The sequence below is a fragment of the Carassius gibelio genome, chromosome B19 (genome assembly GCF_023724105.1).
Source record: "Carassius gibelio isolate Cgi1373 ecotype wild population from Czech Republic chromosome B19, carGib1.2-hapl.c, whole genome shotgun sequence".
Taxonomy (NCBI): Eukaryota; Metazoa; Chordata; class Actinopteri; order Cypriniformes; family Cyprinidae; genus Carassius; species Carassius gibelio.
This window is the reverse complement of record NC_068414.1, coordinates 1807430-1822511: the sequence shown is the minus strand read 5'-3', so window position 1 is coordinate 1822511 and position 15082 is coordinate 1807430. Positions and strand designations below refer to the sequence as shown.

General features: G+C 46.6%; 6 non-coding genes across 6 annotated transcripts; 5 read left to right on the top strand and 1 right to left on the bottom strand.

Moving 5' to 3' along the window:
- Positions 1-1386: 1386 nt before the first annotated feature.
- On the top strand, positions 1387-1458 carry trnad-guc (transfer RNA aspartic acid (anticodon GUC)). Its single transcript has one exon. It is a non-coding gene; the product is annotated as a tRNA-Asp (tRNA).
- Positions 1459-3075: 1617 nt separating this feature from the next.
- trnad-guc (transfer RNA aspartic acid (anticodon GUC)) lies at positions 3076-3147 on the top strand. Its single transcript has one exon. It is a non-coding gene; the product is annotated as a tRNA-Asp (tRNA).
- A 1949-nt stretch (positions 3148-5096) lies between these two features.
- Positions 5097-5211, bottom strand: LOC127980506 (U5 spliceosomal RNA). The gene has a single exon (XR_008159528.1). It is a non-coding gene; the product is annotated as a U5 spliceosomal RNA (small nuclear RNA).
- A 2700-nt stretch (positions 5212-7911) lies between these two features.
- Positions 7912-7983, top strand: trnad-guc (transfer RNA aspartic acid (anticodon GUC)). The gene has a single exon. It is a non-coding gene; the product is annotated as a tRNA-Asp (tRNA).
- Positions 7984-9600: 1617 nt separating this feature from the next.
- trnad-guc (transfer RNA aspartic acid (anticodon GUC)) lies at positions 9601-9672 on the top strand. The gene has a single exon. It is a non-coding gene; the product is annotated as a tRNA-Asp (tRNA).
- A 2760-nt stretch (positions 9673-12432) lies between these two features.
- Positions 12433-12504, top strand: trnad-guc (transfer RNA aspartic acid (anticodon GUC)). Its single transcript has one exon. It is a non-coding gene; the product is annotated as a tRNA-Asp (tRNA).
- The last annotated feature ends 2578 nt before the right edge of the window (positions 12505-15082 follow it).

The window sequence follows — 15082 nt, the reverse complement described above, 5'->3', positions numbered from 1 at the left end:
ACTAAAGAGAGCCTTCAAGAATTTGCATCCCGTCACGTACAAGAAAGCGCTGCCTTCCCATCCGGCTAAATAAACACGAAGTGGTCAAACGCAGAGAGTGCCTATAATAACCAAAAGCCCAATCAAGGCAATCTCTTTCTCATGCCTCTATCTGAAAAGTTGGATAAAATCTTATATGAAAAAAAAAGTCTTTTAAAGAAATCCCTTATTCCGAGGTCACCGTAGCCACCAGATCCAGTCTGTATCCGCTTCAGTCACCCGGATCCAGTCCGTATCCAGAGAAGATGGTGGATCAACACCTAGAAAGGACCTCTATGGCCCAGAAACACAGCGGAGACCGTGACAACTAGATGAGCCGCAGATACAAATCCCCTGTAAAGACCACCTGGACAAGACCACAGGAAACAGATGATTCTTCTGCACAGTCTGACATTCCTGCAGCCTGGAGCTAATCTACCTGTTTCGTCTGACAAGGGGAGAACTGTCTCCCCGACTGAGCCTGGTTTCTCACCGGGTTTTTTCTCCATCCTTTCACCGATCGAGTTTTGGTTTCTTGCCTCTGTCGCTTCTGGCAGGCGGAGCTGGGGACACTTCATGTACAGCGATATCGTTGACTTGATTGATCCAGTCTGTATCCGCTTCAGTCACCCGGATCCAGTCCGTATCCAGAGAAGATGGTGGATCAACACCTAGAAAGGACCTCTATGGCCCAGAAACACAGCGGAGACCGTGACAACTAGATGAGCCGCAGATACAAATCCCCTGTAAAGACCACCTGGACAAGACCACAGGAAACAGATGATTCTTCTGCACAGTCTGACATTCCTGCAGCCTGGAGCTAATCTACCTGTTTCGTCTGACAAGGGGAGAACTGTCTCCCCGACTGAGCCTGGTTTCTCACCGGGTTTTTTCTCCATCCTTTCACCGATCGAGTTTTGGTTTCTTGCCTCTGTCGCTTCTGGCAGGCGGAGCTGGGGACACTTCATGTACAGCGATATCGTTGACTTGATTGCAAATTATTGCACAGATACTATTTAAACTGAACTTAGCTGAATGATGTCATCAAAGAGTTCAATAACGAAATGCCTTTAACTGTCATTTTGCTTTTTGACGCACTGTGTTCCTAATTAATGTTGTTCAGTTGCATTGACGCAATACTTTTTGTTTAAAGCGCAATTTAAAAAAAAAAAAAAAAAAAAAAAAAAGAGTCCAAACAATGACCCCTGCTACGGGTAGTGTTCCAAGTGTTATGCGACTTCAGCTAATGATGGGTCCATCAGAAATTTTACGGTGCTAGGGCTGGGTCTGCGTCAGAAGAAGCCATGCATTGTTTAGTTATGTCAGTGCAGTGCCGTCAGTTGGGGGGGAAACGGCAGCATGCACGGCTCCTCGTTAGTATAGTGGACAGTATCTCCGCCTGTCACGCGGAAGACCGGGGTTCGATTCCCCGACGGGGAGAGCTGGTTCTTTTCGTCTTCCGAATGATCCATCCAAAAAGTTTGGTTGGAGTCGCAGGTCACAGAAGGAGTTCTGCTTCGACGTCAGCCCGAGCCAAAGGACATGCGTTGGCCGGGAATCGAACCCGGGTCAACTGCTTGGAAGGCAGCTATGCTCACCACTATACCACCAACGCAGGCGGAAGTCAGTAGCTTTATTGACGCACTGTGTTCCTAATAAATGTTGTTCAGTTGCATTGACACAATACTTTTTGTTTAAAGCGCAATTAAAAAAAAAAAAAAAAAAAAAAAAAAGAGTCCAAACAATGACCCCTGCTACCGGTAGTGTTGCAAGTGTTATGCGACTTCAGCTAATGATGGGTCCATCCGAAATTATTCCATCCAAAAGTTTTGGGTGGAGGCACAGGTCACAGAGGGAGTTCTGCTTCGACGTCAGCCCGAGCCAAAGCATATGCGTTGGCCGGGAATCGAATCCGGGGTCAACTGCTTGGAAGGCAGCTATGCTCACCACTATACCACCAACGCAGTCAGCAGTCAGCAACTTGCGCCGTCACTAAGAAGGCTCGAAGTGCACGAGTCGCCGATAGGGCTAGAGGAGCAGATGAGATCTTTGTTTGGACCCGTCACTAAAGAGAGCCTTCAAGAATTTGCATCCCGTCACGTACAAGAAAGCGCTGCCTTCCCATCCGGCTAAATAAACACGAAGTGGTCAAACGCAGAGAGTGCCTATAATAACCAAAAGCCCAATCAAGGCAATCTCTTTCTCATGCCTCTATCTGAAAAGTTGGATAAAATCTTATATGAAAAAAAAAGTCTTTTAAAGAAATCCCTTATTCCGAGGTCACCGTAGCCACCAGATCCAGTCTGTATCCGCTTCAGTCACCCGGATCCAGTCCGTATCCAGAGAAGATGGTGGATCAACACCTAGAAAGGACCTCTATGGCCCAGAAACACAGCGGAGACCGTGACAACTAGATGAGCCGCAGATACAAATCCCCTGTAAAGACCACCTGGACAAGACCACAGGAAACAGATGATTCTTCTGCACAGTCTGACATTCCTGCAGCCTGGAGCTAATCTACCTGTTTCGTCTGACAAGGGGAGAACTGTCTCCCCGACTGAGCCTGGTTTCTCACCGGGTTTTTTCTCCATCCTTTCACCGATCGAGTTTTGGTTTCTTGCCTCTGTCGCTTCTGGCAGGCGGAGCTGGGGACACTTCATGTACAGCGATATCGTTGACTTGATTGCAAATTATTGCACAGATACTATTTAAACTGAACTTAGCTGAATGATGTCATCAAAGAGTTCAATAACGAAATGCCTTTAACTGTCATTTTGCTTTTTGACGCACTGTGTTCCTAATTAATGTTGTTCAGTTGCATTGACGCAATACTTTTTGTTTAAAGCGCAATTTAAAAAAAAAAAAAAAAAAAAAAAGAGTCCAAACAATGACCCCTGCTACGGGTAGTGTTCCAAGTGTTATGCGACTTCAGCTAATGATGGGTCCATCAGAAATTTTACGGTGCTAGGGCTGGGTCTGCGTCAGAAGAAGCCATGCATTGTTTAGTTATGTCAGTGCAGTGCCGTCAGTTGGGGGGGAAACGGCAGCATGCACAGCTCCTCGTTAGTATAGTGGACAGTATCTCCGCCTGTCACGCGGAAGACCGGGGTTCGATTCCCCGACGGGGAGAGCTGGTTCTTTTCGTCTTCCGAATGATCCATCCAAAATGTTTGGTTGGAGTCGCAGGTCACAGAAGGAGTTCTGCTTCGACGTCAGCCCGAGCCAAAGGACATGCGTTGGCCGGGAATCGAACCCGGGTCAACTGCTTGGAAGGCAGCTATGCTCACCACTATACCACCAACGCAGGCGGAAGTCAGTAGCTTTATTGACGCACTGTGTTCCTAATAAATGTTGTTCAGTTGCATTGACACAATACTTTTTGTTTAAAGCGCAATTAAAAAAAAAAAAAAAAAAAAAAAAAGAGTCCAAACAATGACCCCTGCTACCGGTAGTGTTGCAAGTGTTATGCGACTTCAGCTAATGATGGGTCCATCCGAAATTATTCCATCCAAAAGTTTTGGGTGGAGGCACAGGTCACAGAGGGAGTTCTGCTTCGACGTCAGCCCGAGCCAAAGCATATGCGATGGCCGGGAATCGAATCCGGGGTCAACTGCTTGGAAGGCAGCTATGCTCACCACTATACCACCAACGCAGTCAGCAGTCAGCAACTTGCGCCGTCACTAAGAAGGCTCGAAGTGCACGAGTCGCCGATAGGGCTAGAGGAGCAGATGAGATCTTTGTTTGGACCCGTCACTAAAGAGAGCCTTCAAGAATTTGCATCCCGTCACGTACAAGAAAGCGCTGCCTTCCCATCCGGCTAAATAAACACGAAGTGGTCAAACGCAGAGAGTGCCTATAATAACCAAAAGCCCAATCAAGGCAATCTCTTTCTCATGCCTCTATCTGAAAAGTTGGATAAAATCTTATATGAAAAAAAAAGTCTTTTAAAGAAATCCCTTATTCCGAGGTCACCGTAGCCACCAGATCCAGTCTGTATCCGCTTCAGTCACCCGGATCCAGTCCGTATCCAGAGAAGATGGTGGATCAACACCTAGAAAGGACCTCTATGGCCCAGAAACACAGCGGAGACCGTGACAACTAGATGAGCCGCAGATACAAATCCCCTGTAAAGACCACCTGGACAAGACCACAGGAAACAGATGATTCTTCTGCACAGTCTGACATTCCTGCAGCCTGGAGCTAATCTACCTGTTTCGTCTGACAAGGGGAGAACTGTCTCCCCGACTGAGCCTGGTTTCTCACCGGGTTTTTTCTCCATCCTTTCACCGATCGAGTTTTGGTTTCTTCCCTCTGTCGCTTCTGGCAGGCGGAGCTGGGGACACTTCATGTACAGCGATATCGTTGACTTGATTGCAAATTATTGCACAGATACTATTTAAACTGAACTTAGCTGAATGATGTCATCAAAGAGTTCAATAACGAAATGCCTTTAACTGTCATTTTGCTTTTTGACGCACTGTGTTCCTAATTAATGTTGTTCAGTTGCATTGACGCAATACTTTTTGTTTAAAGCGCAATTTAAAAAAAAAAAAAAAAAAAAAAGAGTCCAAACAATGACCCCTGCTACGGGTAGTGTTCCAAGTGTTATGCGACTTCAGCTAATGACGGGTCCATCAGAAATTATTCCATCCAAAAGTTTTGGGTGGAGGCACAGGTCACAGAGGGAGTTCTGCTTCGACGTCAGCCCGAGCCAAAGGACATGCGTTGGCCGGGAATCGAATCCGGGTCAACTGCTTGGAAGGCAGCTATGCTCACCACTATACCACCAACGCAGTCAGCAGTCAGCAACTTGCGCCGTCACTAAGAAGGCTCGAAGTGCACGAGTCGCCGATAGGGCTAGAGGAGCAGATGAGATCTTTGTTTGGACCCGTCACTAAAGAGAGCCTTCAAGAATTTGCATCCCGTCACGTACAAGAAAGCGCTGCCTTCCCATCCGGCTAAATAAACACGAAGTGGTCAAACGCAGAGAGTGCCTATTCAGATGATGACCAGTGGCAAGCCCTCTCGCAGCATGCTGCCGGACGGTCAAACTGATTCTGCTCTTGACATTTCGATGTAGCTCTGCTGTGAGCAGAGCACCCAAAAATACAGGTCACTCGCAAAAGTTCCCCTCCACGGAAATCTTTAGTAAAAGGCGAAAGATTTATGCGACAATGAAGAGAAACTCGAGCTGTGTCTCCAAACCCTCGGGCCTGTGCGCTGCCTCTGTTAAACTACTACGCTCGCCAAGGGTCATCAAGGGTGACAATGCCTGCCCACATGTGTTTCGTCAGCACCCCCCCCCCTACTCCAAAAGGGAGGAGTAAAACTCAAAAAAGTCCTCTCAGTCCACCAATAACCAAAAGCCCAATCAAGGCAATCTCTTTCTCATGCCTCTATCTGAAAAGTTGGATAAAATCTTATATGAAAAAAAAAGTCTTTTAAAGAAATCCCTTATTCCGAGGTCACCGTAGCCACCAGATCCAGTCCGTATCCAGAGAAGATGGTGGATCAACACCTAGAAAGGACCTCTATGGCCCAGAAACACAGCGGAGACCGTGACAACTAGATGAGCCGCAGATACAAATCCCCTGTAAAGACCACCTGGACAAGACCACAGGAAACAGATGATTCTTCTGCACAGTCTGACATTCCTGCAGCCTGGAGCTAATCTACCTGTTTCGTCTGACAAGGGGAGAACTGTCTCCCCGACTGAGCCTGGTTTCTCACCGGGTTTTTTCTCCATCCTTTCACCGATCGAGTTTTGGTTTCTTGCCTCTGTCGCTTCTGGCAGGCGGAGCTGGGGACACTTCATGTACAGCGATATCGTTGACTTGATTGCAAATTATTGCACAGATACTATTTAAACTGAACTTAGCTGAATGATGTCATCAAAGAGTTCAATAACGAAATGCCTTTAACTGTCATTTTGCTTTTTGACGCACTGTGTTCCTAATTAATGTTGTTCAGTTGCATTGACGCAATACTTTTTGTTTAAAGCGCAATTTAAAAAAAAAAAAAAAAGAGTCCAAACAATGACCCCTGCTACGGGTAGTGTTCCAAGTGTTATGCGACTTCAGCTAATGATGGGTCCATCAGAAATTTTACGGTGCTAGGGCTGGGTCTGCGTCAGAAGAAGCCATGCATTGTTTAGTTATGTCAGTGCAGTGCCGTCAGTTGGGGGGGAAACGGCAGCATACACGGCTCCTCGTTAGTATAGTGGACAGTATCTCCGCCTGTCACGCGGAAGACCGGGCTTCGATTCCCCGACGGGGAGAGCTGGTTCTTTTCGTCTTCCGAATGATCCATCCAAAAAGTTTGGTTGGAGTCGCAGGTCACAGAAGGAGTTCTGCTTCGACGTCAGCCCGAGCCAAAGGACATGCGTTGGCCGGGAATCGAACCCGGGTCAACTGCTTGGAAGGCAGCTATGCTCACCACTATACCACCAACGCAGGCGGAAGTCAGTAGCTTTATTGACGCACTGTGTTCCTAATAAATGTTGTTCAGTTGCATTGACACAATACTTTTTGTTTAAAGCGCAATTAAAAAAAAAAAAAAAAAAAAAAAAAGAGTCCAAACAATGACCCCTGCTACCGGTAGTGTTGCAAGTGTTATGCGACTTCAGCTAATGATGGGTCCATCCGAAATTATTCCATCCAAAAGTTTTGGGTGGAGGCACAGGTCACAGAGGGAGTTCTGCTTCGACGTCAGCCCGAGCCAAAGCATATGCGTTGGCCGGGAATCGAATCCGGGGTCAACTGCTTGGAAGGCAGCTATGCTCACCACTATACCACCAACGCAGTCAGCAGTCAGCAACTTGCGCCGTCACTAAGAAGGCTCGAAGTGCACGAGTCGCCGATAGGGCTAGAGGAGCAGATGAGATCTTTGTTTGGACCCGTCACTAAAGAGAGCCTTCAAGAATTTGCATCCCGTCACGTACAAGAAAGCGCTGCCTTCCCATCCGGCTAAATAAACACGAAGTGGTCAAACGCAGAGAGTGCCTATAATAACCAAAAGCCCAATCAAGGCAATCTCTTTCTCATGCCTCTATCTGAAAAGTTGGATAAAATCTTATATGAAAAAAAAAGTCTTTTAAAGAAATCCCTTATTCCGAGGTCACCGTAGCCACCAGATCCAGTCTGTATCCGCTTCAGTCACCCGGATCCAGTCCGTATCCAGAGAAGATGGTGGATCAACACCTAGAAAGGACCTCTATGGCCCAGAAACACAGCGGAGACCGTGACAACTAGATGAGCCGCAGATACAAATCCCCTGTAAAGACCACCTGGACAAGACCACAGGAAACAGATGATTCTTCTGCACAGTCTGACATTCCTGCAGCCTGGAGCTAATCTACCTGTTTCGTCTGACAAGGGGAGAACTGTCTCCCCGACTGAGCCTGGTTTCTCACCGGGTTTTTTCTCCATCCTTTCACCGATCGAGTTTTGGTTTCTTGCCTCTGTCGCTTCTGGCAGGCGGAGCTGGGGACACTTCATGTACAGCGATATCGTTGACTTGATTGCAAATTATTGCACAGATACTATTTAAACTGAACTTAGCTGAATGATGTCATCAAAGAGTTCAATAACGAAATGCCTTTAACTGTCATTTTGCTTTTTGACGCACTGTGTTCCTAATTAATGTTGTTCAGTTGCATTGACGCAATACTTTTTGTTTAAAGCGCAATTTAAAAAAAAAAAAAAAAAAAAAAAGAGTCCAAACAATGACCCCTGCTACGGGTAGTGTTCCAAGTGTTATGCGACTTCAGCTAATGATGGGTCCATCAGAAATTTTACGGTGCTAGGGCTGGGTCTGCGTCAGAAGAAGCCATGCATTGTTTAGTTATGTCAGTGCAGTGCCGTCAGTTGGGGGGGAAACGGCAGCATACACGGCTCCTCGTTAGTATAGTGGACAGTATCTCCGCCTGTCACGCGGAAGACCGGGGTTCGATTCCCCGACGGGGAGAGCTGGTTCTTTTCGTCTTCCGAATGATCCATCCAAAAAGTTTGGTTGGAGTCGCAGGTCACAGAAGGAGTTCTGCTTCGACGTCAGCCCGAGCCAAAGGACATGCGTTGGCCGGGAATCGAACCCGGGTCAACTGCTTGGAAGGCAGCTATGCTCACCACTATACCACCAACGCAGGCGGAAGTCAGTAGCTTTATTGACGCACTGTGTTCCTAATAAATGTTGTTCAGTTGCATTGACACAATACTTTTTGTTTAAAGCGCAATTAAAAAAAAAAAAAAAAAAAAAAAAAAGAGTCCAAACAATGACCCCTGCTACCGGTAGTGTTGCAAGTGTTATGCGACTTCAGCTAATGATGGGTCCATCCGAAATTATTCCATCCAAAAGTTTTGGGTGGAGGCACAGGTCACAGAGGGAGTTCTGCTTCGACGTCAGCCCGAGCCAAAGCATATGCGTTGGCCGGGAATCGAATCCGGGGTCAACTGCTTGGAAGGCAGCTATGCTCACCACTATACCACCAACGCAGTCAGCAGTCAGCAACTTGCGCCGTCACTAAGAAGGCTCGAAGTGCACGAGTCGCCGATAGGGCTAGAGGAGCAGATGAGATCTTTGTTTGGACCCGTCACTAAAGAGAGCCTTCAAGAATTTGCATCCCGTCACGTACAAGAAAGCGCTGCCTTCCCATCCGGCTAAATAAACACGAAGTGGTCAAACGCAGAGAGTGCCTATAATAACCAAAAGCCCAATCAAGGCAATCTCTTTCTCATGCCTCTATCTGAAAAGTTGGATAAAATCTTATATGAAAAAAAAAGTCTTTTAAAGAAATCCCTTATTCCGAGGTCACCGTAGCCACCAGATCCAGTCTGTATCCGCTTCAGTCACCCGGATCCAGTCCGTATCCAGAGAAGATGGTGGATCAACACCTAGAAAGGACCTCTATGGCCCAGAAACACAGCGGAGACCGTGACAACTAGATGAGCCGCAGATACAAATCCCCTGTAAAGACCACCTGGACAAGACCACAGGAAACAGATGATTCTTCTGCACAGTCTGACATTCCTGCAGCCTGGAGCTGATCTACTGGTTTCGTCTGACAAGGGGAGAACTGTCTCCCCGACTGAGCCTGGTTTCTCACCGGGTTTTTTCTCCATCCTTTCACCGATCGAGTTTTGGTTTCTTCCCTCTGTCGCTTCTGGCAGGCGGAGCTGGGGACACTTCATGTACAGCGATATCGTTGACTTGATTGCAAATTATTGCACAGATACTATTTAAACTGAACTTAGCTGAATGATGTCATCAAAGAGTTCAATAACGAAATGCCTTTAACTGTCATTTTGCTTTTTGACGCACTGTGTTCCTAATTAATGTTGTTCAGTTGCATTGACGCAATACTTTTTGTTTAAAGCGCAATTTAAAAAAAAAAAAAAAAAAAAAAAGAGTCCAAACAATGACCCCTGCTACGGGTAGTGTTCCAAGTGTTATGCGACTTCAGCTAATGATGGGTCCATCAGAAATTTTACGGTGCTAGGGCTGGGTCTGCGTCAGAAGAAGCCATGCATTGTTTAGTTATGTCAGTGCAGTGCCGTCAGTTGGGGGGGAAACGGCAGCATGCACAGCTCCTCGTTAGTATAGTGGACAGTATCTCCGCCTGTCACGCGGAAGACCGGGGTTCGATTCCCCGACGGGGAGAGCTGGTTCTTTTCGTCTTCCGAATGATCCATCCAAAATGTTTGGTTGGAGTCGCAGGTCACAGAAGGAGTTCTGCTTCGACGTCAGCCCGAGCCAAAGGACATGCGTTGGCCGGGAATCGAACCCGGGTCAACTGCTTGGAAGGCAGCTATGCTCACCACTATACCACCAACGCAGGCGGAAGTCAGTAGCTTTATTGACGCACTGTGTTCCTAATAAATGTTGTTCAGTTGCATTGACACAATACTTTTTGTTTAAAGCGCAATTAAAAAAAAAAAAAAAAAAAAAAAAGAGTCCAAACAATGACCCCTGCTACCGGTAGTGTTGCAAGTGTTATGCGACTTCAGCTAATGATGGGTCCATCCGAAATTATTCCATCCAAAAGTTTTGGGTGGAGGCACAGGTCACAGAGGGAGTTCTGCTTCGACGTCAGCCCGAGCCAAAGCATATGCAATGGCCGGGAATCGAATCCGGGGTCAACTGCTTGGAAGGCAGCTATGCTCACCACTATACCACCAACGCAGTCAGCAGTCAGCAACTTGCGCCGTCACTAAGAAGGCTCGAAGTGCACGAGTCGCCGATAGGGCTAGAGGAGCAGATGAGATCTTTGTTTGGACCCGTCACTAAAGAGAGCCTTCAAGAATTTGCATCCCGTCACGTACAAGAAAGCGCTGCCTTCCCATCCGGCTAAATAAACACGAAGTGGTCAAACGCAGAGAGTGCCTATAATAACCAAAAGCCCAATCAAGGCAATCTCTTTCTCATGCCTCTATCTGAAAAGTTGGATAAAATCTTATATGAAAAAAAAAGTCTTTTAAAGAAATCCCTTATTCCGAGGTCACCGTAGCCACCAGATCCAGTCTGTATCCGCTTCAGTCACCCGGATCCAGTCCGTATCCAGAGAAGATGGTGGATCAACACCTAGAAAGGACCTCTATGGCCCAGAAACACAGCGGAGACCGTGACAACTAGATGAGCCGCAGATACAAATCCCCTGTAAAGACCACCTGGACAAGACCACAGGAAACAGATGATTCTTCTGCACAGTCTGACATTCCTGCAGCCTGGAGCTAATCTACCTGTTTCGTCTGACAAGGGGAGAACTGTCTCCCCGACTGAGCCTGGTTTCTCACCGGGTTTTTTCTCCATCCTTTCACCGATCGAGTTTTGGTTTCTTCCCTCTGTCGCTTCTGGCAGGCGGAGCTGGGGACACTTCATGTACAGCGATATCGTTGACTTGATTGCAAATTATTGCACAGATACTATTTAAACTGAACTTAGCTGAATGATGTCATCAAAGAGTTCAATAACGAAATGCCTTTAACTGTCATTTTGCTTTTTGACGCACTGTATTCCTAATTAATGTTGTTCAGTTGCATTGACGCAATACTTTTTGTTTAAAGCGCAATTAAAAAAAAAAAAAAAAAAAAAAAAAAGAGTCCAAACAATGACCCCTGCTACCGGTAGTGTTGCAAGTGTTATGCGACTTCAGCTAATGATGGGTCCATCCGAAATTATTCCATCCAAAAGTTTTGGGTGGAGGCACAGGTCACAGAGGGAGTTCTGCTTCGACGTCAGCCCGAGCCAAAGCATATGCATTGGCCGGGAATCGAATCCGGGGTCAACTGCTTGGAAGGCAGCTATGCTCACCACTATACCACCAACGCAGTCAGCAGTCAGCAACTTGCGCCGTCACTAAGAAGGCTCGAAGTGCACGAGTCGCCGATAGGGCTAGAGGAGCAGATGAGATCTTTGTTTGGACCCGTCACTAAAGAGAGCCTTCAAGAATTTGCATCCCGTCACGTACAAGAAAGCGCTGCCTTCCCATCCGGCTAAATAAACACGAAGTGGTCAAACGCAGAGAGTGCCTATAATAACCAAAAGCCCAATCAAGGCAATCTCTTTCTCATGCCTCTATCTGAAAAGTTGGATAAAATCTTATATGAAAAAAAAAGTCTTTTAAAGAAATCCCTTATTCCGAGGTCACCGTAGCCACCAGATCCAGTCTGTATCCGCTTCAGTCACCCGGATCCAGTCCGTATCCAGAGAAGATGGTGGATCAACACCTAGAAAGGACCTCTATGGCCCAGAAACACAGCGGAGACCGTGACAACTAGATGAGCCGCAGATACAAATCCCCTGTAAAGACCACCTGGACAAGACCACAGGAAACAGATGATTCTTCTGCACAGTCTGACATTCCTGCAGCCTGGAGCTAATCTACCTGTTTCGTCTGACAAGGGGAGAACTGTCTCCCCGACTGAGCCTGGTTTCTCACCGGGTTTTTTCTCCATCCTTTCACCGATCGAGTTTTGGTTTCTTGCCTCTGTCGCTTCTGGCAGGCGGAGCTGGGGACACTTCATGTACAGCGATATCGTTGACTTGATTGCAAATTATTGCACAGATACTATTTAAACTGAACTTAGCTGAATGATGTCATCAAAGAGTTCAATAACGAAATGCCTTTAACTGTCATTTTGCTTTTTGACGCACTGTGTTCCTAATTAATGTTGTTCAGTTGCATTGACGCAATACTTTTTGTTTAAAGCGCAATTTAAAAAAAAAAAAAAAAAAAAAAAGAGTCCAAACAATGACCCCTGCTACGGGTAGTGTTCCAAGTGTTATGCGACTTCAGCTAATGATGGGTCCATCAGAAATTTTACGGTGCTAGGGCTGGGTCTGCGTCAGAAGAAGCCATGCATTGTTTAGTTATGTCAGTGCAGTGCCGTCAGTTGGGGGGGAAACGGCAGCATGCACAGCTCCTCGTTAGTATAGTGGACAGTATCTCCGCCTGTCACGCGGAAGACCGGGGTTCGATTCCCCGACGGGGAGAGCTGGTTCTTTTCGTCTTCCGAATGATCCATCCAAAATGTTTGGTTGGAGTCGCAGGTCACAGAAGGAGTTCTGCTTCGACGTCATCCCGAGCCAAAGGACATGCGTTGGCCGGGAATCGAACCCGGGTCAACTGCTTGGAAGGCAGCTATGCTCACCACTATACCACCAACGCAGGCGGAAGTCAGTAGCTTTATTGACGCACTGTGTTCCTAATAAATGTTGTTCAGTTGCATTGACACAATACTTTTTGTTTAAAGCGCAATTAAAAAAAAAAAAAAAAAAAAAAAAAGAGTCCAAACAATGACCCCTGCTACCGGTAGTGTTGCAAGTGTTATGCGACTTCAGCTAATGATGGGTCCATCCGAAATTATTCCATCCAAAAGTTTTGGGTGGAGGCACAGGTCACAGAGGGAGTTCTGCTTCGACGTCAGCCCGAGCCAAAGCATATGCAATGGCCGGGAATCGAATCCGGGGTCAACTGCTTGGAAGGCAGCTATGCTCACCACTATACCACCAACGCAGTCAGCAGTCAGCAACTTGCGCCGTCACTAAGAAGGCTCGAAGTGCACGAGTCGCCGATAGGGCTAGAGGAGCAGATGAGATCTTTGTTTGGACCCGTCACTAAAGAGAGCCTTCAAGAATTTGCATCCCGTCACGTACAAGAAAGCGCTGCCTTCCCATCCGGCTAAATAAACACGAAGTGGTCAAACGCAGAGAGTGCCTATAATAACCAAAAGCCCAATCAAGGCAATCTCTTTCTCATGCCTCTATCTGAAAAGTTGGATAAAATCTTATATGAAAAAAAAAGTCTTTTAAAGAAATCCCTTATTCCGAGGTCACCGTAGCCACCAGATCCAGTCTGTATCCGCTTCAGTCACCCGGATCCAGTCCGTATCCAGAGAAGATGGTGGATCAACACCTAGAAAGGACCTCTATGGCCCAGAAACACAGCGGAGACCGTGACAACTAGATGAGCCGCAGATACAAATCCCCTGTAAAGACCACCTGGACAAGACCACAGGAAACAGATGATTCTTCTGCACAGTCTGACATTCCTGCAGCCTGGAGCTAATCTACCTGTTTCGTCTGACAAGGGGAGAACTGTCTCCCCGACTGAGCCTGGTTTCTCACCGGGTTTTTTCTCCATCCTTTCACCGATCGAGTTTTGGTTTCTTCCCTCTGTCGCTTCTGGCAGGCGGAGCTGGGGACACTTCATGTACAGCGATATCGTTGACTTGATTGCAAATTATTGCACAGATACTATTTAAACTGAACTTAGCTGAATGATGTCATCAAAGAGTTCAATAACGAAATGCCTTTAACTGTCATTTTGCTTTTTGACGCACTGTATTCCTAATTAATGTTGTTCAGTTGCATTGACGCAATACTTTTTGTTTAAAGCGCAATTAAAAAAAAAAAAAAAAAAAAAAAAAAGAGTCCAAACAATGACCCCTGCTACCGGTAGTGTTGCAAGTGTTATGCGACTTCAGCTAATGATGGGTCCATCCGAAATTATTCCATCCAAAAGTTTTGGGTGGAGGCACAGGTCACAGAGGGAGTTCTGCTTCGACGTCAGCCCGAGCCAAAGCATATGCATTGGCCGGGAATCGAATCCGGGGTCAACTGCTTGGAAGGCAGCTATGCTCACCACTATACCACCAACGCAGTCAGCAGTCAGCAACTTGCGCCGTCACTAAGAAGGCTCGAAGTGCACGAGTCGCCGATAGGGCTAGAGGAGCAGATGAGATCTTTGTTTGGACCCGTCACTAAAGAGAGCCTTCAAGAATTTGCATCCCGTCACGTACAAGAAAGCGCTGCCTTCCCATCCGGCTAAATAAACACGAAGTGGTCAAACGCAGAGAGTGCCTATAATAACCAAAAGCCCAATCAAGGCAATCTCTTTCTCATGCCTCTATCTGAAAAGTTGGATAAAATCTTATATGAAAAAAAAAGTCTTTTAAAGAAATCCCTTATTCCGAGGTCACCGTAGCCACCAGATCCAGTCTGTATCCGCTTCAGTCACCCGGATCCAGTCCGTATCCAGAGAAGATGGTGGATCAACACCTAGAAAGGACCTCTATGGCCCAGAAACACAGCGGAGACCGTGACAACTAGATGAGCCGCAGATACAAATCCCCTGTAAAGACCACCTGGACAAGACCACAGGAAACAGATGATTCTTCTGCACAGTCTGACATTCCTGCAGCCTGGAGCTAATCTACCTGTTTCGTCTGACAAGGGGAGAACTGTCTCCCCGACTGAGCCTGGTTTCTCACCGGGTTTTTTCTCCATCCTTTCACCGATCGAGTTTTGGTTTCTTGCCTCTGTCGCTTCTGGCAGGCGGAGCTGGGGACACTTCATGTACAGCGATATCGTTGACTTGATTGCAAATTATTGCACAGATACTATTTAAACTGAACTTAGCTGAATGATGTCATCAAAGAGTTCAATAACGAAATGCCTTTAACTGTCATTTTGCTTTTTGACGCACTGTGTTCCTAATTAATGTTGTTCAGTTGCATTGACGCAATACTTTTTGTTTAAAGCGCAATTTAAAAAAAAAAAAAAAAAAAAA